Source organism: Artibeus jamaicensis, unplaced genomic scaffold (assembly GCF_021234435.1).
Source record: "Artibeus jamaicensis isolate MK-2021 breed Jamaican fruit bat unplaced genomic scaffold, CSHL_Jam_final contig_519, whole genome shotgun sequence".
Lineage (NCBI taxonomy): Eukaryota > Metazoa > Chordata > Mammalia > Chiroptera > Phyllostomidae > Artibeus > Artibeus jamaicensis.
Genome location: NW_026521871.1, coordinates 50,923,206 through 50,946,829, shown reverse-complemented (window position 1 = coordinate 50,946,829; position 23,624 = coordinate 50,923,206). Strand labels below are relative to the sequence as shown.

The window sequence follows — 23,624 nt, the reverse complement described above, 5'->3', positions numbered from 1 at the left end:
TAGCAGTGAGCAACAGGATAAGGCAAAGAAGATGCTCGAGAGTTCCCGCACGGCTCATGTTGAGGGACACATTCTGGTTCGGTCCCTAATAAGAGTGCTGTGGTTTATTTCTTCTTTCTGCTCCAAACCATTGATTTCAGTCCCACTTTCCTTCCCTTCACTATTGGTCCCCTGTATATTTTCCTTTATTTCACTTTGCACTTCACTTTTTCCTCTATTTTGCAATCCTACTCAACCATTTCTGTAGGCATCCTGATTACCAGTGTTTAGAATTCTGCATCTGATCGGTTGGCTACCTCTTCATTGCTTAGTTCTATTTTTGGAGCTTTGATCTGTTCTTTCATTTGGGCCATATTTTTTTGTCTCGGCTCACCTGTTATGTTGTAAGGGGTGGACCCTTAGATATTCGCCAGGGCGGGGCAGCCCACGTCACTGCCTTGGGGCCCTGTATTGGGGAAGTGCTTGGAGAGGGAACAGTGCCGCCTGCTTCACTCTAGGCTGGCTTTCAGTCATTTATCCCGCTACCTATTAGCAAACTGGGACCTTCTGGTGCTGATTCCCTGGTGGGTGGGTTTGTGTACATTCTAGGGTCTCTCCAACATACTCTCCTGAGAGGCTAGGAGTTTCTCGCTCTGGGACAACCCCCACAGATTTTCACAGTCAGAGATTCCGAGGCTCTATTTCCCCCGCACTGGAACCCTGGGTTGCACGGTCCCTCTCACTCCCCGGTTGTTCCTCCCAGTTTATCCACGTGCAAATGTAGGACCCCCGGTCTGCCAGCCACCACCTCAGCCACCTGGCCCTCCAGTCGCCTTGCCACTCATCCTCTCTGCCCTGGCTGCCTGTCTCTGCCCCTCCTACCGACCGGTCTCATGTTTCTTCTGTAACTCCTTGGTTGTCGGACTTTCACACAGTTCAATTTTCTGGCAGTCTGGTTATTTTTATTTTTTGTTTTTAAATATGTCATTGTTTTTCTTTTGTCTGTGTGAGGAGACAAAGGGTAGCTACCTAGACCTCCATCTTGGCCGGAAGTCCTCAAGACGGGATTATTTAATACATTCAATGCCAGTTTATATTCCTTTTGTGAATAATTTGTTGTTTTAATGAGTGGGATTCGCATTTTACAAATGGTTTTATATAGTAACAATTTTAGCTTTTTACACAGATGTTGTTCACATTTTTCCCAGCCCTTCCTGATAGAAGTTTTGTCTATTTTTTTCCAGGTGGAATTTTGAAATAAGTGTTGATGCTTCTAGTTTCCTTGACACTGTGATCTCAGAGCTGATGGGGATGCCGCGGAGGCGGGGCCTGTCCCAGGGGAACCCTGACGCCCTCCCACTCCTTGTCCCACCCTCGGGCTCCTGGCATGGCATCCGGGCCAGATATTTGTGAAAGCCACACACACACCCTGTCACCACCCCAGGAGCTCAGAGTGGGTGGCTTTCTCCAGGGCCGGGCTGTGCTCTTGACTGGCCTCAGGAACTTGGCCCTATACCTTCCTTTCCTGGTCTTCCATTCTGCCTGTGCACCTGGGGTCTCCTGTCCCTGAGCCTCTCCCTTTTCTGAGCAGCAGGAAAGATTCCCCCAACACATGACTGGGAGTCTGTGAGCTTCTGAGGTTTGAAGGAGGAAACACTCTTCTGTGCTTGGGCCTGATTAGGATTTCTCAGTCAGGAGTTGTCCCTGATTAAACACCAGCAGTCCTGGTCTGTCAGCACTGAACTTGAACCTGACATGGGTTCTCAAAGTCTTTGACTTTTTCTTTAACAAACAACCAAACCTGATTGCTTTGATCAAAGCTGGATGTCAGGACAGCAGGCCCTAGGTTAGACCACACCACCTAGAACACGCTGTTCCCTCTCCTCTCAGGGCCTCCTGGTTTTTCACTCTGGGACTGAGGCCACCAGCCCCTCCCATCACTCTCATCAACAACAGCAGCCACACCCCCATGCAGACCTGGGATCTGGCCAGGCACCTTCAGACCCACTATGGCAGTCCTGCAAGGCAAACCAGGGAGGACCTGTCAGCACCATTTAACCCAGGAGCAAAGTGACTTTTTCACAATCTCATAGGAAGTCACTGGCTGAGCTCCAGGTGAATCCTGAGTCTACAGACTCCAGGAACAGTGTCCTGTCCCTACTCTGTCTCATCCTTGGCCTTTGCTCCGACCCATCCAGCTTACAGAAAGGGGCCACCTGAGAGAGGTGTGGTTTGGGTTCAGGAGGTCTCAGCTGGCCAGGACATTGCCCTCCTCGGCTGGTCTAGCCTCCTTAGAGTCCACCATTAATGCCTTAAAGGCTTTAATGAGCAAAGCAAAACTCCGCATCCCTGTGGTCCACAGGTAACGGCCTCCCAGAGACGTCCACATCCTAATCCCTGCAACCTGAGAACATGTTACCTGTGTGTCAACAGCGACTTCACAGATGTGATTGTCAATGGCCTTGAGATGGAGAGGGTGTCCTAGATGATCTGACGTAATCACAGATGTCCTCGTGGGAAGGGGGCGGAAACACCTGAATCAAAGATGGGAACAGAAGTCAGAGTAACGCCGTCGAAGACAACGCTTCTCTAGAAGCTGGGAGAGGCAAGGCACAGATTTCCCCCTGATCCTCAAGGGGAATGCAGCCCTGCTGACCCATTTTAGACTTCTGACCTCTAGAACATTAAGACGATAAATTTGGGTTGTTTTAAGGCACCGATTGTGTGGTATTTGATACAGTGGCAATAGGTAATATATCCTTGCTGTGACCTTTTGTGCTCTAAGCATCTCAGAACGAGGGAGTGAGAGCACATCATGTCCACCTCCTTCAACTGACAGGCGGGGAAACTGAGCCTCAGAGAAGGGGAACAACTTATGCAAAGCATTCAGTGAGTAGTCAGTGGCTGGACTGAGCCATGAACCCATGGTTCTGCCTGTCCTTAGGTCTCTGTTACCCCCCTCACCCGACCCTGAACCGCTCTTCTAGCCCCATTCTGGTTTTTCCTTTGCTCTGTTTTCACTTTTCCAATTGCCTGAACTCATTTAGTTTACCCAGCAACACCTTAAGTGAAACAAATGGAGGTATCAGTTATTTACATCCTAGTATGAATTAGCAGGTAGTAAGGCAACCCCAGGTGAAGCTTGGTAGAACTTTTGGGGAATCCAAAGAACTCTGTGCAGGCTACAGTGGGATCCTTTCAAAAGGCCCCAAGGGATAGCAAGGGCAAGGTCAGCTGAGCTTCGCCTACAAGGAAGCCAAGGGCACAGAGGCAAACCATAGCTTGTCTCTAGGGCAACAACATCATCCTCTTGGTGAATATGTCTGAGGCTGCTGGCCTGGGCTGGCTCTAGCTTTGACTTAGCAAGAATCTCTGGCCAGAGAGTCCTGTGTCCTCCTGAGGGTCTTAAGGCCTCTCAGAGAGGTCTCCGCTGAGGCGAAGAGAGAGAGGGTAAGGCCCCACCCGTCTAGACAGGGAGGCAGCCGTGTTGGTTGGGTTCCTTCTATGAACTACATGTTCATGTGCAATTTTGTATCTAATCTTAACCACAGTTCTGGGAAGTGGCATTACTATGATCCCCATTTTCCGGATGAGGAAACTTGACATTTGGAGAAGTGAAGCCCCGATGTCCACAGCTTTGTACCAGCTGAATGATGGACCCAGGATTAAATGGCTCAAGCAACACAAGGTAGATGTGATAACCCTTTCCTCCCAGCTCCCCTTTCAACAGGGACTAAACTTGGATGTGAAAGATGAGCCTATGATAGTAGGACTTCTAGCCTCAGCAACGAGTGGCAGAGAAGCTTCAAAGTCAGTCACGACTTGGAGCCAGCTGTGCCACGTCTGGGAGGCATTCGGCCGACAGCCATGGAATTAATCAATTCTACTTTCACTGATGGCACATTGGTAGCTGGAAATAGATCATGGTGGGAATGCTTACACCATGGCATGTGTTACGAGCTGGAGCTCCCCCCATCTCCTGTGTGTGCCCCAGACCCCGCCACCTTTACCAACACAGCCCTTATCAGGACCCCGTGGAGCTGGACCGAACCCCGTCTGTCTCCCACCACCTTCCCTCTTCCACCTTCCACATCAGTCCCACAGCTGCCCTCCTCCTGAGCCAAGAGCTCAAGGACGGGGTCACAGGTAGATCCCCTCTCAGGTGTCCTCAGCACACCCGTGCTGAGAGTGCTGGCCACAGTGCGGCGGAGACCAGGGAACAAATAAACAATATTGAAAGGGACCGCAGAGGCCACCCCAGCTTTCAAAAATATAAAACCAAAACTAACATTTGAGATCACTTCCAGTGGATAGTCATTTTTGCTGGCTTCCTTACAACTTAAAAGTCATATCCTTTAAAATGTGACCTGAACCCTCCCTTCCCAGAAGCCTGCCAGGGCCACTGCCCCAGTGTGACCCCTGCTCCCACCCCCCAAGCCCTCACAGGAGGTCACTTGCCAGCCTCCGTATCCAGCTCCTGAAAGCAGAGTCACCTTTGCAGGGTCAACTGGCCTCCTGTGATGGACTGGAGTCTCCCCCGGGGTTGCTGGCAGCTGAGACGCACTCGCCAAAGGATCCTGGGATTAATCAGCGCAGCCACCTCTCCCCCTCCCTTCTCCCTGCTCACTTGTTCCTTGCCTGGTTTCCTGCCACCCCACGGCACCCAGGACACAGCTGAGCCAAGACCCTCCTGGAAAGTGTTTTCTCCGCCCAGGCTGGCTCTGTCCCAGCAGCCTTGGGAGCCCGTGACCGTGCAGCGTGACTGGCCCAGAGCCCACACTATTCCATTGAGTCACATTCAAATGCCACTTCCAGCTGGTGCAGCCTCCCTGGACCAGTGTCACGGCATGTGCCCTGCGGCTATCCCTGTTCCATCCCACTCAGTCCTCCCGAAGCAGGCGAGGGACCCGGAGGGATGGAGTCCCAAGGCCTGGACAGGGCCCCGCCCCCGTTTGGGTGGGCCCGCCTCTGCCTGTACCTCCGGCATTCCCATCCCGAGGTCCCAGCCTGGCCTGCGGCTGGGACCATTGAGGCAGGAGCTGTGACATTACTCACACCCTGACCGCAGGGTCTGGATGCAGAAAGTGCTCTGATGTGGGGGCACAAGTGGCGGACAACCTGCCTCTGGGGGACTGGTTAACAGTGTGGGGCTCTCCATTTCCCTCCTTCTGGCATCGGGTATTAAACCGCACCGGGCAGGCAGCAGCGGCAGCAGCGATACCCCCACCACCTACATGGTACTGACTAGGAGCCGGGATCTGTTCCCAGAATTTCACACACATGCATTCATTTGATCCTTGCACTAACACTTCGAGGCAGAAACTCTTATCTCTATTGTACCTGGGAGAAAACTGAGTCACCAAGAGGCTGAGGAACTTCCCTAAGGCCACGTAGCTAGTAAGTGCAGAGTGGAGATGTGGAACCAGGCCCAGAGTCGGGGCTAGCTCATTAAGAAATAGGGGTGAAGCAGGGAGACTGGCGTTGGAGAAGAGACAGACAAGCTGCTATCACTCAGGACCCGGAATAGGTCGGCTGGGAGGCAGATGCTCTGTGAATGGAAAACAGGAAAAGGAAGTGACAGCCTCATGAGAAAGGTATGAAAGAAGCCAGTGCCACCGGAATGACCGCAGGGAGAAAACTCGGGAGTGACTAGCTCGGGGCAGGGCTGGGTCTCCGAGCCCCACTCAGTTTGCCCCGACGGTCCCAAGGTGAAGTCAGCGCTTCTGTCCAGGAGCCCTTGACTTCCATGGGCCTGTGCCCTCACCCATAAAATAAGTACAGCCAAGGACTTTGTGAGGATTAAGTCCGACACAATCATATAACAGCTACCACCACGGGGCCCTGCCAGTGTGTTTGGACGCTGGGGCAGGGGGATTTGCATACACCAACTTATTTATCCTCTCACTTACCTCATGGAGGTTGAATACTGTTATTAGCCCGCTTTTACAGCTGAGGACACGGGCACAGAGCGGATTGGGAACTGGCCCAGTATCACGGAGCAAGTGAGCAGTAGAGTCGGGAACTGAAAGCCAGAGTCCAGGCTCTCAAACACTAAGTGACATTACCTCTCAAAGGAAGCAAAGAGTGGCCCTGGACAGTTAGCACATTAGGTCAGACCGTCATACGATGCGCCAAGATTGCAGGTTCGATCCCTGGTTGGGGCACATACAAGAAACGACCCATGAGTGCATCAATGAGTAGAACACCAAATTGATGTCTCTCTCTCAAATTAATAAATGAAAAAAAGAAGTCAGTTGTGGTCCCATCCACCAAGCTCTGTATGTATTTTTAAAGTGTATTTTGTTAATGATGCTATTACAGTTGTCCCATTTTTTCTCCACTTTATTCCCCTCCAACTTGCACCTCCCCTGCCACCCACATTCCCCCCTTCAGTTCATGTCCATGGGTCGTACATACAAGGTTTTGGGCTTCTCATTTCCCATATTGTCCTTACCCTCCCCCTGTCTCTTTTATACCTACCATTTATGCTTCTTATTCCCTGTACCTTTTCTCCCAGTTTCCCCCATCCCCTTCCCTGCTGATAACGCTCCATGTGATCTCCATTTCTGTGATTCTGTTTGTCTTCTAGTTGTTTGCTTACTTTTTGTTTTTTCCTTTTTAGGTTCAGTTCTTGAAAGTTCTGGGTTTGTTGTCCTTTTCCTGTTCATAGTTTTGATCTTCTTTTTCTTAAATAAGTCCCTTTAACATTTCATATAATAAGGGCTTGGTGATGATGAACTCTTTGAATTTGACCTTATCTGAGAAGCACTTTATCTGCCCTTCCATTCTAAATGAAAGCTTTGCTGAATAGAGTCATCTTGGATGTAGGTCCTTGTCTTTCATGACTTGGAATACTTCTTTCCAGCCCGTTCTTGCCTGCAAGGTTTCTTTTGAGAAACTACCTCATGGACTTATGGGAACTCCTTTGTAGGTAACTGTCTTCTTTTCTCTTGCTGCTTTTAAGATTCTCTTATTGTTCATCTTGGGTAATGTAATGATAATGTGCCTTGGTGTGTGCTTCCTTGGGTCCAACTTCTTTGGGACTCTCTGAGCTTCCTGGATTTCCTGGAAGTCTATTTCCTTTGCCAGCTTGGGGAAATTCTCCTTCATTATTTTTTCAAATAAAATTTCAATTTCTTGCTCTTCCTCTTCTCCTTCTGGCACCCCTATGATGTGGATGTTGAAATGTTTAAAGTTGTCCTGGAGGTTTCTAAGCCTCTCTTCATTTTTTTGAATTGTCGTTTCTTCATTCAGTCCTGGTCGAATGTTTCTTTCTTCCTTCTGTTCCACATCGTTGATTTGAGTCCCAGTTTCTTTCCCTTATTTCCCTTTGCATAGCCTTCACTTTTCCCTCTATTTTGTGACCATACTCAACCATTTCTGTAGGCGTTCTGATTACCAATGTTTTGAACTCTGCATCTGATAGGGTGACTATCTCTTCATTGCTTAGTTCTTTTTCTGGAGTTTATCGGTTCTTTCATTTGGGCCATATTTCTTCATCTTGGTGGACCTGTTATGTTGTAAGGGTGGAGGTTTAGATATTCACCAGGGCGGGGCAGCGCACCTCCCTGCTGTACGCGGGAGAGTGGTCAGAGAGGGGACAACGCCGCTTGCTCAGCTCTCAAGGGGCTTTCAATCACTTCTCCTGCTGCCCACAAGTAAATTAGGCCCTTCTGGTGCTGATTCCTGAGTGGGAAGGTTTGTGTACATTCTAGGACCCTGTGGGTCTCTCTAACGAACTCTCCTGTGAGGCTTAGAGTTCCTCCTGCCACAGTAACCCTCACAGGTCTTTACAGTCACAGGTTTTTGAGACTTTCTTTTCCTGCTCTGGAACCCAGGGTTGTGCGGTTTATCTCACTCTCCAGTTGTCCCTCCTGGTTTATCCACACGCAGATGTGGGACTGCCAAGCCCGCATCACCTGCCTGGCCCTCTCCACCCCAGCTGCCAGGCCGCCACTCCTACCGGTCTGGACAAATGTTTCTTCTTTAACTCTTTGGTCATCGGACTTCCACATAGTTTGATTTTCTGGCAGTTCTGGTTGTTTTTGTTTTTAGTTTCTTTTGTTTTCTTTCTCGTAATTGTGCAAGGAGGCACCTCCATCTTAGCTGGAAGTCTATATGTATTAATGCACTTAACTGCTCACAACAACCTTATGGGCCTATTTATTATTCCCATTATTCCTATTTTACCAATGAGTAAAGGAGGCTCAGAGAGGGGGAGTAATGTGCCCAAGGACACACAGCAAGTGGATTTCAAGACTGGAAATCAAGCCCCTGTCGCTGGCCCCAGAGCCTGTGTCCTGAACCAGACGCTGGGGTAAGCCCTTTCCTTAGATTCACAGGGAGACAGCTGCCCTCTGCGTGGTCCACCATGAAAATCATTGCATTTGGGTTCAGTACAGTGTAAAAAATACAAGAAAAACAGTAGTAACTACCCTTGTCATGTTCACGCAGCTCTGTACTCCCCGACGCTCTTTCACACCCCGGTCCTTGCAGGTCCCCCTGGCTCCCTTGGGAAGAGGCAGCAGGTGCCACCTCCCTGGTTTCACAAGAAGTCCAGGGCCACACCACAAGCTGGGCAGAGCTGACCCTACGGCTCTGACCACTGACTGAGTCCTGGACCACTGAACAGTCGCTGTCTTTCTCTCTTCCCTTTTTAAACATGTTATTTTTCCTAATTACAATAGTAATATATGCTCAATGTAAAATGTGCAAATACTAGAAAAAATAGAAGAGAGGCTAAAAAACACCCCATGACCCTAGACTCCCTCCCCACCCACCACCATCTTGGAATTACCCTCGGGACCGTCCTGGCGTATCTTGTCTGTGTTCACGCCCAGAGCCCTGTCTGCTGTACGAAACCTCCCTAGACGTGTAGAATCGGAGTCTGGCTGGAGGAGAGTGGTCTTTTCCAGTCTCCAGCAGGGCAGGAGTCTCCTCCGTTAACATGCTGCCTCCTGTTCCCCGGGGAAGGTGAGGTCTGCCTGCTCCCCACAGCAATTCCCCCGGGACCTCACATTATTATTCAGTGCTTTCCTGGCCCTCATCAGGAAATGGGGATGTTTGTGACAGTGATAAACCACAAGGAAACCCCTCCTCTCAAAGCTTATGTCAGTGAATAAAAACTAAGCAGTCTTTGAGCCTGACTCTTCAAAGACCTGTTGCAGCTAAAGAAATTGGGGTTTTCACATCTTTCCCGAATTGTTCTCACTTTTCAGCCTCTGCTGTGGTTGCTTGAAAGTCTACCTCTGGGGCTCCCTGCATTTGTACCTCAGCATTATGTTGGTTCAAAATGGAACACAACCAACAGCCCCGGGAGGGTGGCACACGCAGCATAGCACAGCATGGTAGACAGCATAGGTCAGTCCACTTCTTAACGGCTGATTAGCCCTGGGAAAATTACTTAACCTCTCTGAGCCTTAGTTTTCTCACCTATAAAATGCCTCCTTGGGGGAGTTTTTGTGATAAATGAATGCACGGCAATGACTATCGGTTTCTCTTCCAGCCACTAAAATGACACTTGGCTCCATCTGGCATGGATAAGGGGGGGTCCTGGGACTGTTCGGGGAAGAAGGAGAGGCTGAGATTTGGGAGGCAGTCCTGAGAGGATGGGGAGCACCGGGAAAGACCGTGGATGTGTGCAAAACATCACAGAGCTGGGGAACGTCCGCCCTGGGAGGGGGGAACCCTTAAAAACCATTTTGTCTGTCTGCATCATAGTACAGCTGGGGAAACTGAGGCCCAGAGAGGAGAGTAGACGCCTGAGGTTGCTCAGCCATGTCTGATACCAACTCTCAGGGGCTTTCAGATTCCATGAAGCAGATTGTCAGAGCTGGAGTCAAGCTGGGAAGTGGCCAGCAGACCACCTCACTCCCCAGCCCCTGGGGCGACTGCTCCAACAGACGCCGTGGAGGGAAAGGAAAGCTGCCCAGCGACCCCTGGTAACACCTCCCTCTCCCCACCCATTGCCCTGTGTGCCAGGCCACCGCGTTCAATCTCTCCCTGCAGTCCCTAAGCAGGGACCCCGCCCCTGCCCACTCTGAAAGTGGACATAACGTACCAGAGCCAGATCCACTTGCCTGGAGATGTGCGCAGGAGGACAGCTGCAGCGTCTGGGGTCCTTCTTACTCAGGGAAGTACAGAGGATGCCTTCTTCCTCCTAAGCTCTTCCGCTCTCCGGACATCCCCCACACATCCTGACTGAAGGCTGAAGGCACCCTGCCCCAGCCCAGCCTGGCTGCACAGCCACACACTGTTTTCTCTCACTGATAATAAGCCCAGCTTGGCTGTGGCCCAGCAGCTCATTGGTCAGAGCATCGTCCCGATACCCCTGGCTGCAGTCTTGATTCTGGGTCAGGGCTTATATAGGAAATGTTTCTCTCTCCCTCTTTGTCTTCCTTCCTCTCTCTCACTCTTTCTCTCAAACAGTGTTATTGGAAAACATGTCTCTGACCACACCTCTCTGGAAGATTACTAGCAGTTTCCAAAGCTGGGGAGTAGCCAGTCTGGGAAAGATGGAATCTGTGGGTTATACAGACCCCAGATGATCTGCTCATCTGAAAGCTCATCCCAGTGCCTCCTGGGCAGTGGGTTTGAGGGACAGAGAGTTTGTGAGCTAGTGGTACTTTCTCCCTGTCTGTTGATGTTTAGAAGGGCTTTGGTCTCCTAGCTGCAGCTATACAGCTGGCTCACTAGGGGATGGTGTCTAACAGGATGTCTGATCCTGGAGGGCCTCGTGCTGTGTGGGCCTGAACAACGTGGCCTCATGTGTTCGACTTCCCCACCGCCTGTGTCTCCTGTACACACACACACACACACACACACACACACACACACACACACGTTTGTACCCCCGGAGTGTCTCCTGCCCCCACAGGAGGTCTTTCTGTTGTGCACTGCCCCAGAAGAGCGGAGGCAGAGGGCTGTGCCTGGACTTCCTCCTGAGCTGTCCTGCCTCCCCTGGCCGAGGTGCGTCACGAGGAGCAGCTCTTCGATTGCCCACATGGCGAGTGTCACTGAGCTTGAGTAATCACGGAACACCGACTGGATATGGTGTCCCTTCCCGCTCTGGGATTGCTGTGTTTCATCCACTGGGGTCTGCATGGTCACTTTCTGCCCAGACCCTGCCTGTCCTTCCAAGTCCCGGATAGACCTAGCAGCTCAATAACTGATTCCTGAATAGAAACCATGGCTCTGCGTCCTGAATCGCATGGGAAGAAGGTTCGAACCTGACAGCACCTTCCCATCTCTCCCTCGCGGACATCTTTGTGAGTTTAAGAGGCAGCGTCTTGGTCCCTGATGTTTTTCCCCTGCTTCTGCCTTGCCTTTTATGACATGTCTCCTGTCGGAGCTGCGCTCTCTTTGTACACCCCTGCTCTAACAAATCCCGGCACCTAGGGCACCCAAGGCTCATGAGTCCGGTGGCCAGAGAATTTCCCTCCTCTACGTCAAAGACACATGCCACCCCTGTTCAGCAGGAAGCGGTTACAGAATTATGATACTCGAGTCTAGTCCCCTGAGGATGAAAAGTGACAAATCTCAGGGGGGAATCATTAGAGAGGACAAGGGTCTCTAAGTCTGGGCAGTTCTTATTAAATACAGCCTTGCCAAATGTTAAACTGTAGCACACTGTTTTGCAGATGCAGCTGTAAACACTATGAGCTTGACAAGAACCCAATCTGATGAGTGAGGCCAACTACAAAGAAGAAATCAACATGTAATTGGCCGAAGAGTGTATATAAGCAATGGCTAAGTCTCCCTTTTGGGAGACAGCTTTGGATATAGATCCTGTCTCCTCTATTTGCTGCAAGTAAATTAAACTACCTTGTGACAACCACGTCTCCTTGAATAGAACACCCCCAGTGGTGAACCCCTGGAGCTTGTAACACCCTATCTAGGCGGCCCTCCCAACCTCCCACTCCGTTCATCCCCAGCAGCATCCTACCTTGAACCCGACCCAGCTTTTCTTCTTTGACTATAACTTGCTTCAAGCGGTACAGTGTTGGCTTCACCCACGGTGTGTCTGCAATCTTCTCATCTCCTAGGCTTCCTAAACCATCTTCCCTCTCCCCCCACCATTCCCAACACAGCATGTGTCTCTACATAGCTAGCTGCCTATTTCCTTGCCCACTCCCCTGTCGGGTCAGGAGCTCCCAGGGTAAGGACTGTATCTGACCCACCGGCCTGAGCCCAGGTCTGGGCAAGAGCAGAGCCTGAATGAATGAGTGTGTGTGTGTAACGCACTGCCCACTGTATGTTGGGCACTATGAGGGCAGCTCTCTGCCAGGAGAGCATCTGTGGTCCAGGGTCAATGTCTCAGCCACCTTCACTTCTGGCCTCACTGTCAGCCTGATGGGCAGCAGGTGCCTGGTGAATGCCTGTTGCCTCTACCCTATTGAGCAGCAATCGAATAATGCCAGGTAGTTACAGGCACTGGCATTGGGGTCACACAGAGTGGGGCTTGAGTCTGGCTCTGTGTGTACCTTCTGTGTGACCTAGATACAGCGGCTTCACCTCTCTGAGCCTTGGTTTTCCAGTCGTATTGACAGTGCCCTCCTCTGACAGGGATGGTGAAAGATGCATGTTCCCAGAGCAGTGCCCAAGCACCTAGACATCTGCTTCTCTCTGGGGTCCACAGGCCACCTAGAGTGGAGACCAAACCCTCGGTGGGTTCTCACTTCGACACAGGGCAGGGGGCCCTTCCAGGTGGGTGGGTCTCCAAGTCTCTAGTCCAAACGCCCGTTACCAGTAGGGAGAATAAGGCCTAGGGAGCCGCCCAACAAAAGCCATAGTGTCCTGGTTCCGTCCTGGGGAACAGTTACGTTCTAGAACCTGGGTTTGTTAGGCCCGGAATTAGATAAAAGTAGCCAAGAGGAACCCGAGGCAGGCTCCAGACTGTCTCAGCAAGGAAGACATTAAGTACAGAAAGTACAAAGAGTGCTGAACAAGATAAACCGCCTTGTGCATGACCTTGTCTTTGCAGAAAAGTATCCATTGTTGCAAGCAGAGAACATAGCCATGTGTGTTCTCTCGAGATAGCCAATTGCTAACAGCTACGTCTGCTTCTGTATTCGCTTGCTTGCTCACCCCAATAAAAACCCTAGGCTGTAAGCGCCAGGAGCGACTCTCATTTGCAGCCATTTTGGCACCATGTCTCTGGACACCCCGAGAGTTCGCCCCTGCGCAGGTAAAACTTTGAAACTTTGGCCAATAAAGTTCCATCTTAAACTCCTGAAAGCTTCCGTCGACATTTGTTGCTCGCATTGGGGATGCTACAGGTTCTTTCCTCATACCCTCCTCTTCCTTTTTAAAGCTTTTTACTTCAAAGTAATTTTTAGACTTGCAAAAATAGTGCACAGAATTCCTGCATACCCGTCAGCCAGCTTCCCCTAATGTTAACGTCTTATAAATCACAGCACCGTGCTCTAAGCCAGGAGATGAACATGGACACAGCATTATTCACTATCCTAGAGACCTTATTTAAATGTCAGCAGCTGCCCTACGAACATCCTTTCTCTGGTCCAGGGTCTAAAGCAGAACCTTACACTGCTTTCGGCTGCTGTGTCAGTCTGTCCGTCCTACAACGCAGCCTCAGTCTCTCTTCGTCTTTCCTAACCACCCCAGTTCTCAAGAACTGCAGAATGTCCCAAATTTCAGTCTGACGCTTCTTCCTAAGTAGACCGAGGGTATGCATTCGGACAGGGACCCCACAGAAGTGATGCGGCGTCCTCCCAGCCCATTATGCCAGAGGGACACGATTTCATCGTGGCCCAGGAGTGACAGTGTTAACTTTGGTCACTCGGAAAAGTGGTGTCTGTCTGCCAGAATGTCTCACTATAAAATTACGATTTATTCACGTGTAATTACTAAGCATCTTGTGAGGAGGTCATTCAAAACTGTGCAAATATCCTGCTTCTTACCATACTTTCGCCCACTAATTTTAGCATCTGTTGATGACACTTTCTGACAGTCAGTGCTGCGGTATTGGCCAAGTGGTGATTGTCTATTTCCATCACCCCGTCTACATTTATTAACGGGAATCTGACTTTAAGAAAAAACTGACCCTCCCTCCTATCTATTTATTCATTTATCAGCGTGAACCCGAGGATGTTCATTTTATTCCATTATCGCCATTATTTTGCTGTTCCGGTTGGCTCATCCTCTTTTGTAATCTCAACCACCTGTTTCCTGTTGAGCTGAATTCGCAGCCACCGTCCATCAAGCACCTATCCCCTGGTACACAGGGCAGGTCGTGGGGGCAATGCAGGGTCTTTGCAGTGTCTTTCCCTTGAACTCACTGAAACCTATTCCCGGCAAGGGCTGGGCCTGTTTGTGGGCACTGAGCAGGTTCCAGGCAGGGGAAGTCAGCGAAGACTCCAGGGGCAGGGAGTTCCAGGTAGACGCACGTCACCCACTGATCTCGTCAGTCACACCTCCAGCCCTGTCCCGGCCCCGTCCGGCCGGGGAGCGGGGCCAGCTAACCTCACATCCTGCGTTTTGCCTTCTTGACTCCCCCTTCTCTGCTCTGCTGCAGAGATAATTGCCGAGAACCCCAAGGGGTGGACAGCTGGACAGCACTTGCCCAAGTCAGTTCGTGCAGAGGAAGTGTTCCCCACCCAGGGGACAGTGCCAGCTGTTCCCACCAGTCCCCAGGGCCGTGTCCGCTGATGACACTCTCTGACCACAAACACTGGAGTATTTGCCAAGTGGTGATTATCCACTTCCATCGTTCTTTCTATGTGCATATTTACTAGTTGGAATTTTACCGTAAGAAAGCAGTGATAGCAGTGCCCAGCAGCTAGAGAAACTAGTCAAGGAGGAGGGGGACTGAAGGGAGAAGCCCCTGAACTCATCTTCTTGGCCTTTCTTTACGATGTGCGAGGAAGATGGTGGAACTGTGAACGACAGTAAACTGTGCTCACCTCCTCCATGACCACAGCAAAATTACAACCAAATCATACAGTAACCACCCTTGAGGACCGCCTGAAGAGGAGCTGAATAGAAAACTCTTTTAACTAAGGACATAAAGAAGAAGCCATGTGGAGACTGGTAGGAGGGATGGAGACGTGGTGAGCTAATTCCATGCCCAGGTGTGGCAGTTAAGAATCGGGAGGGATGTCTTGGTTGTGGAGGTGCCCCAGGAGGAGCAAGGGGTCCCAGGCCAACACCAGGCTCCCCAGCCTGCACCAGGAGGGCTGGGAAAAAGAGGCCCCTCAACATCGGGCTGTAAAACTAGCAGGGATCCGTCCAGGTGACCTGGGGGGCTGCTGGTGTTGCAGGCCCCCTTTGCCCACACAGAGCAGGAAATGAAGGGCTAGCCAGTTGGTTTGCCGCCACAGCCCGGCCGGCTCTTGACAAACTGGCTTTTTGATGGAAGAGCCCCAGGTTGGCTCCCAGGTTGGCTCCCATCTTACGCTGTGTCTCGCTTGGTCCCTTTCTCTCCATCTGTCTTCCTTGGGCAAAGGTCACCCGATTGTGGGCTGAGGCCCCAGGAGAGTCAGTCTGATTCATCCCTGAGGTCTTAAAACTGGAATCTCTAAACCGCAAGTCTTGTTAGTGCCTGTGTTGATGAGCTGTTGTGCCAGAATCTCAGACCAGCTCCTTCCCACCGCCTCCGAGTCCTCTTTCTGCATCACCCCACTGGCTGGCCCCCTCCGGCCCCCAACATGGGTTGTCTCCCTTTTGTACATCTGCCTGGGGTCTTGTGCTCAGGGTCTTGGGTGGGGGCTTCTTTCTGCCAAGGTGGGGGTGGGTGGGGTGTCACTGTTTCACCACTCATCGATCGGTCCCTTACCTTGGTACAAATACACTTGTTTGGAATCAATATCTTTACTCATTTGTCAAAACATCTTCAACCATAAATTACATGTAAAAGTTCATGCAGTCATTCTCCAGATGTTTTCTCTGTGGGCTAGGCCCGGCTGAAGCCACCACGCCCATTTTGCTGACACGGTTGCCAGGGCTCAGAGATGGAGGGTCACTTGAGCGCACACGCAGTTCATAGGAGGGGCCCCCTGACTTTCTGACTCCCACACTCCTGCTCTCTCCGCCATAACATATGTGACTCTTCTATTCAACTCTTTCCTCCTCCCTTTCCGCCAGCCCCTCCAACTCAGACCTAGTTAGCTGTTCCAGGAAAAAAATTCTTTCTTACCCATCTCAGGATCCCTTGCCGTGTAGCCCAGCCAGCACTCGACAAGCTGTAAACACTCAATGAATCTGTTGAGTGAACACTTGTTTCTATGCAGACAGACTCCCCAGGTGACCTGCTCTTATCGAAGACGTACCCCAGTGCTGTTTGTACGCAGACTCCACTCCCTGGGGCTGCTCCGGGGCTCGGTTCCCCTGTCTGCAGAGCAGTTATGGAGGGTTGGACTTGACAATGTCCATAGTCCCATCAGCTCTGACCCCCATTGTTCGCTCCGGAACTTTGCCCATGAAAACTGCTACCTGTGCTTCTGGGAACAAATGAGTGGAGGCTAGGACGCCCCGCCAGCCAGCCCGACGTCAGGGAAGGCAAGCAGCTGCGGCTGGGCACACCCTCGGGCACCAAGCAAAGGAGACAATGCCATGTAGGGCTTTGGAAAGTGGTGATGGTAAAAAATAAAAATAAAAAAAAAAGAAAAGAAAAAAATCAGCCTTGAAAACTTCGAGAGCAGACAAAACCAGTCTAGACGTACACACAAACTTAATTTAGTTTCTTTTGCAAGGTTAACTTGACCTTGGTCATTTCTTGCTTATGCCTCTGAAAAATCATGAGCAAAACTTGAACTGTTTCCCAAGGTTGGTAGAAGGCTGGCCAAGTTTTTAATCATTTAAGAAAATTGTAGTATTACAACCAATTGCTGTAAAGGCTAAAGACTCGCCGCTTTCTCACTTTATAAACTGCTTTGTAACAACCTACTACCCCTGGGCTTGATTCTGTTTTGGTTTGTGTGCGCCCAGTTGACACACTGTCTCCTTGGTGTGTGCACAGTAAGTTTCACGAACAACTTCAGTGTCCCCTGATTTTACTGGGGCTATTTATAAATCTTTGGCAGCACTCACAGCTGAGCCTGGAAGTGGCGGCAGGCGGGGGCAGCCGCCAGCTTTCTGTATCCAATTTCATTCCCCTCAACTTATTTTCTTTTCGACACTTTCAAACTGAAACCTGGCTGCCAATCAACAGTTTGGAACTGGAAACGTTGCCTGACCACTCCTTCACCCCTTTACCCCGTCTCTCCACCCAGAAGGCCCTCCCCAGGAGTCCGTCCCTCTCCCAGTCCGGGTGGCCTGGCTCCCCAACTCCTACCCTCCACCCCCAGCCAGCTGGCTGACTGCACTTCCCTTCCACAACCAGATGCTCTCTCTCCTCACCAGGTGAGTTCTGTGGTTCTAGTAAGTTGTTTACTGTGGCAATTTTCAAACACATACCCCTCAGGGTACCAGAATAGAATCATGAACCCCCCCTATGTCCATGATCTAGCCTCGAGTGATCTATTAGTAACCAAGCTTTTTCACCTACACTTCTACCCACACACCCCTTTCTACATTGTTTGAAGCAGATACCAGGAATCATATCACGTGATCTATAAATACCTGAGTGTGTGTCTTTAAAAGATAAGGGCCGTGACCAGGGTCACCCTTTAAAAAGTTATGGTAACATTAATTCCTTAACACCATCAAATAACCCAGACACCGACCTCACTGGTGTTTCCCTTAAGTTTCTTTGTTCCAAATAGGGCCCACATGCTGTGAGTGGCTGATGCATTTTTTAAATCTTTAAAAATCTATAGGTTCTCTCCCACCTCCATCTTTCCTTATTGCCTGAGGAAACTGGGTGTCCATCCTGCATGTGAGGTTCTGCGCAGCCTGCCCTGTGCTGAATGCGTCCTTGCTGTTGACTGACACTGCGCTCTGTGTTTCATGGACACTGGAGACTTGGGGGTTTGATCTGATTCGGGTTTGATGCTTCCCGGCTGGTGTCGTTCATCCAGCTGGAGGCACAGGCTGCCTGGTTGTGGTTCTGCTCATGAAGGTGAGCAGCCTCGGGCAGCCAACGCCCAGACCTGCTCATTCTTTCCTGGTTGTACGATGGCGACGGCTTCCTTTTGCCCACTTATGGTCTCCTCCCGCAGACCCTTGCATGCCCCTGACCTTGCTCTAGCAGCCTGCTCCCCCGACTGGCTCCCTACCCACTGGCATTCCTTGGCACTTGGCCACCAGACTCCTGTCAAGGCCAGCAAGGACCACAGATAGCTGTGGGCATAACAAGCAGGAGGCAGCCCAAATTCCACCCGAAACTTGAGGTGGGACTGGGGATCTCAGTGGTTATCACAGTGTGAGGCCTGACTCCTCCGACTAAATCCTCAGCAGGTGAGGTCAAGTGTAACACAGTGTGGGCTGAGGGCACATTGTCCTTCGATGGGAATGAAATGGGCTTGCCTCTGGCAGGGAACTGTTGCCTCGCTACAATTCCCAGAAGCTCATCTTGTCACTGTTACCTCTGGTTCTTAGCATCTGCTTCCTCGAATTCTCTGGCCCACCCATGGCTCACCGCCCACTGCTGCGGCTCCAGCTGCAGGCTCGACCCGTTACTCTACCTGCCTCCTGAAAATCACTCCTGTGACTCGCTCATGAGTGTGGCAGTTACTCCTTTGGCTGGGGGCGACGACTGGGTTTCAGGGTGCCGTGTGCCGGGGCCCCCCTCATTCCCCCTCCCTGTCTGCCCCCCATTAGAGTGGAGATCAGCTCGGGGCTGTGGCCGAGATGACAGACCAGCTGCCTCAGGTCCCACCCGGCGGCACAGGAGACCTGGCCCAGGCTCTAAATGCTGCCTCTCCCCATCTCCGTCCCCACCCAGTCCCTGTGGCTAGAAGGGAATGATATGCAGATACAGACTTCTTGCCTAAGAGCCAAAGTTTTGTGCCAATGGTCCCTGGGGCAGTGTGGCGAAGGGCTGGATTCCCTCTCAGAATAATATTTAAAAAAACATAAAACAAAACACGTTTAAAAAAACAGTTACAGCCTGGAACTGGAAATAACCCAAATGTCCTTCTGTGGGCAAATGGTGGAACGAGTCTGGTGCCTGCCTACCGGGGCGCACTACTCAGGAAGGGAGGGAACGCACTATTATCTACACAACTATTTGGACAGCCCTCAAGGGAAGGAAGGAGCAAACTCAATCAGTAAAGGTTGCATACCTTTGCAAATATGTAAACTATGTAAACCTCAAAAGGGTGCAGATTCCATAACGTGATATTCTTGAGATTACAAAACAGCAGAAATGGAGAACAGACTCGTAGATGGGCAGGGCTCAGGGAGGGGCGCAGAGGGAAGAACAAAAGAATGACAACATGACGGAGCCTGGTGGTGACAGAGCTGTTCTGGTGGTCACTTGAATCCACACACATGATAACATCATACCAAGCTGAACACGCGCGCACGCACATCCACGCACGCGCACGCACAGACGCGCACACACCACACTGGGGAAACCCGGACTCGCTCCGAGGAGCACAGCCGCGCCCACTCCCGGTTGCCCTGCGGCGCTGCCTGGTTTTACAAGATGTCATTCAGGGAAACCAGGTGAGAGGCATGTGGGGTGGCTCTGTGTTATTTCTTACAAATGCATGTCTACAGTTATCTTAAGATACTTTCATTTTAAAACAAAAAGTTTAAAAATCCTGAAATAGTGAAGGTGTTTTTTGGGTATTTTTTTAAAGATTTTATTTATTTTTAGACAGGGAAAGGGAGGGAGTTAGAGAAAAATCAGTGTGTGGTTGCCTCTCACATGCCCCTACTGGGGACCTGGCCTGCAACCCAGGCATGTGCCCAGACTGGGAATCGAACTGGCGACCTTTTGGTTTGCAGCCTGCCCTCAATCCACTGAGCTACACCAGCCAGGGCTGAAGGTGTTTTTAAACACCTTTACGCTGCAGTGGTACGTGCATTCTCCTGTTAACACATTTAAAGAGATCAGCGACAGGTCTTACAAGGACTGCCGTAGCGATGAGTGTGAATGACATTTCAAGATACCTGTGACAATGTCCTGCTAATGCACTGGGTTTTGTTGCCTACAGTCATGATCGAAGGTGTTACTTTTGTTACTCAAAATAAAAATGTGAATTTTCTTTCTGCCCAGATTCAGGGTTTCCTGAATTACATCACAGACCCCCAAGTTAAGAACCCCTGCCTTGTTTAAAATGGCAGATTTCCCATCTCTGGTACACACGCTACAAGGATGGACATAAAGGGCGAAGCAGAGGGAGCCTCTGCAGAAGAGATAATGATCATATCACACTGGTCGTGGAAGGTAGGGACCTTCTGCAATGCTGACAGATGTTTTCCCACAGCCACCTTCCCTCCACCGGAACAGCCTGGCCTCAGGAAAGTTTCCCGAATTTCTCTTCGTCCTTTGAGTACAAGAGTTTGAGGAAGTTATGGTTCTCATATGTCCTGTATCAAGCTAGCAAATTATTTCTGGGCTGTGGAGATGAGAGGCCCGAGGGAAGCAAGTCAGGCTAGACATTAGAGACCCTGTGCCCTGCCTCCTGGCCAGAGTGCCGGAGTCAGTGGGGTTCAAGGGCGGAAGGGCGTGGCACATGGTGAGTCTGAGATGAGTAAGGCTACAGGTGAGTAAGCCCCACCCCAAGCCTTAGCCTGGCACAGCAGCAGCTAAACAGAGCACCCAACGGACGGCCTGGAGGCGCTAGTGGACCGTACTGAGTGTGGATGGATAGGGCTGGTGACCACGAGGGAGGTGGAAAATGACATCCCAGAGGAGGCCCATATGGAGAGAGCCACCAAGAACCAGGTGGCATAAAAATTGCCTGGGCCTGGGCACCAACTAAATCTCCTAGAACTGATGCAAATCTGGGGAAGGGGCAGCCCTCAAAGTGACTGGGATTTATTTTCTAATATCCTAGGGGGTGGGGTCTCCAAAGAAAATAAACTGTCCCAGAAAAATAGGATCATGTTTTCCTGTTGACTTCAGTTCCAGAACCCCAGGGCATAGCTTCTGTAGCGGGTGCTGCTGGGGGTCCTGGCCTCCCCTACCCCGAGGACACCGGCTGACTTCCAACTGGCGACACCCGCAGTGCTTTGTCTGAGGCCTTTCTCTGGCCAACAAAGCCTGTTTTACCTCCTGCCCCCCGGAATGGAGCATGCCAGAAGTCCCAGGGAAATAGGCCCCCGCCCCATTCAGAGCCCTCGACCAATGACTAGGTCAAGCTGGTGCAGAAATACCCCACTTTCTTTACTCCTGGGGTGGAATAAACTCTGAGGTGTGTGTTTTATACTGTTCCCCTGAGTTTCTGCAGCAGGAACTAAGCCTCAGCTCCCCACAGGGGTAACTGGTCTGATGACACACCCTTTGCTGTCGGCCCTCCTTCCCCTGCCTCACTGCCCCACTCTCCTGCCTGTGTCTCCCTGCTGGAACTACATGGTGGGGCTTGAAGGCTGCCCGTGGTCCAGCGTCAGAAGTGGCATCAGGGGAGACCCAAGATGGTAGCGGAGTAGGCGGAAGCTACAGTAACCTCCTCCTAGGACCAAATTGGAAATACAACTGAATCACAGAAAAATCGTCCCGAATAACCAACTGAACACGAGCTGGACTGAAGCCTTATAACCGAGGACGTCCAGAAGAAGCCACAGTGAGACGGGCAGGAACTATGAAGGCCCCAGAGGGCTGGCTGAGCTCCCACGGGCAACAGCTTGAAATTCCAGAAAGATATTTCGGGGGCCAAGGGGTTCCCACTGAGAAGTGTGGGGTCTAAACCCCAAGCTGGGCTCAATAGCCTAGAGCAGAAAAACTAGGAAAGGAACCCAAACAATACCCAGCTGTGAAAAGCAGCGGGGTTTCTGTCTGCTAAGGAGACGTGGCTAGAGACGCAGAGAGCCTCTTACAGGCCCAACACACAAAACTTTGTTTGCTGCTACGTATCCTGGACTTTGAGACTTTAGCTGACCCTTCCTGAGGCCTTGGCGTGCAGCTTGGTTCTTTCTGCACGCACCCAGGCCCAGCAGAGGGAGCCGAATGCTGCGGATGGCTGATGGCTCCAAACGAGTCGCCCGGGCAGCATCTGACATAGGTCTGCCGCACCAGAGTCTTTGCACATCTACCTAACACATAGGAACAAACACAAACAGGCAGCCAGCATGGGAAGACAAAGAAAGAAACAGGCCTCAAGTAAAAGAACAAGAGAATTCTCCAGAAGGAGAACGAAATGAAATGGAGACATGGAATTTATCGGGTAGGGAGTTTAAAGTAATGATTATCAGGATGTTCAATAGCATGAAGAAAGACATAGAAACCATTCAAAAAGGGCCAGTCAGAAATAAAGAATGCAATGTAAAGATGCAATATCTTGAAATAAATAATACATTGGAAGGACTAAACTGTAAGTTAGGTGAAGCAGAGGATCGAATCAGCAATGTGGAAGACAAGATAGAAAAAAACACGCAGAGCAGCCAAAAAAAAAAATTTTTTTTTAATGGAAAGAGTTCAAGAAACCTTTGGGACAACAAGAAGAGTAATAACAGCTACATCATGGAGAAACCAGAAGGAGAAGGGAGCGAGCAAAGGATTGAGAACCTACTTGAAGAAATAATGACTGAAAACTTCCCTAACCTGCTGAAGGAAAAAGACTCACAAGTCGAGGAGAGTCCCAAACAAGATGGACCCAAAGAGACCCACACCAAGACATGTCATAATTAAAATGGCAAAGCTTAAAGACAAGGAGAGAATCTTAAAGGCCACAGGAGAAAAGCAGTTAGTTACCTACAAGAAAGCTTCCATTAGACTCACCCTATTTCTCAACAGAAACATTTCAAGCCAGAAGGGGTTGGCATGAAATATTCAAGGTGATGAAAAGCAAGGACCTACAACCAAGGCTACTTTACCCAGCAAGGCTACCATTTAAATCTGAAGGAGAAATAAAGAGCTTCCCAGAGAAGAAAAAGCTAAAGGAGTTTGTTACCACCAAACCAGTACAGCAACAAATGTTTAAGGGCTTGCTTTAAGAGGAAAAAAGAAAAAAAAAAAAGAGGAAAATAGTTAAAAATAAAATAAATAAATAAGTATCGATAATCACTTTAAACATAAATGGCTTTAATGAATTGTGCTTTTTGTGTCTTAGCTAAGAAAATCTTGCGGTAAGAAAATCTTACCGCAAGGTCACAGGTTACCTCCTATGTTTTCTTCTACAAGTTTTATAATGTTGGGTTTTACATTTAGGCCTATGATTGATGAACCTGTATTAGCAAACTTCAGAAAGCTATTTAAAAGGGGATGTCTGATACTGTATATTTTAGAAAAGGTCATAGTTGATGTCCAGTAAGGCACTGAAGATATACAAGGAAGGTCAGAGTTTCTCCGCAAAGAGTCAAACATGAAGGATTCAGCTACTTCAGAGTTTATCCTTCAGGATGGATGACGTGAAATTCTGGGGATGATAGCAGCTGCCTGCCTCTTGGTCCCCTCCCTCTGACAGATATACTATCTATACTATACACTGAGGAGCTAATAAATTGTGGGGGGACTCTGGCCCGCAGAATCCTCCCATCCCTCTCATTTTTCTGGGATGAGAAATAAGTCATCCTGGACAAAATCTTGCTGTTCTGGCAGGAAAGGGGGTGGTGATTCCCTCTAGTGGGGAATGCCCTGA

The 23,624-nt window shown here is 50.2% G+C and overlaps 1 protein-coding gene across 5 annotated transcripts in view; it reads right to left on the bottom strand.

Moving 5' to 3' along the window:
• ACKR2 (atypical chemokine receptor 2) overlaps positions 1-23,624 on the bottom strand; it is a 43,625-nt gene that overhangs the window by 5,321 nt on the left and 14,680 nt on the right. For 2 of the 5 annotated variants that reach the window (XM_053669426.1, XM_053669425.1), the window contains exon 2: positions 2,399-2,513. The gene's annotated coding sequence lies outside the window, so the exon portion shown is untranslated. The other 3 variants (XM_053669423.1, XM_053669422.1, XM_053669424.1) reach the window with 3 other exon arrangements.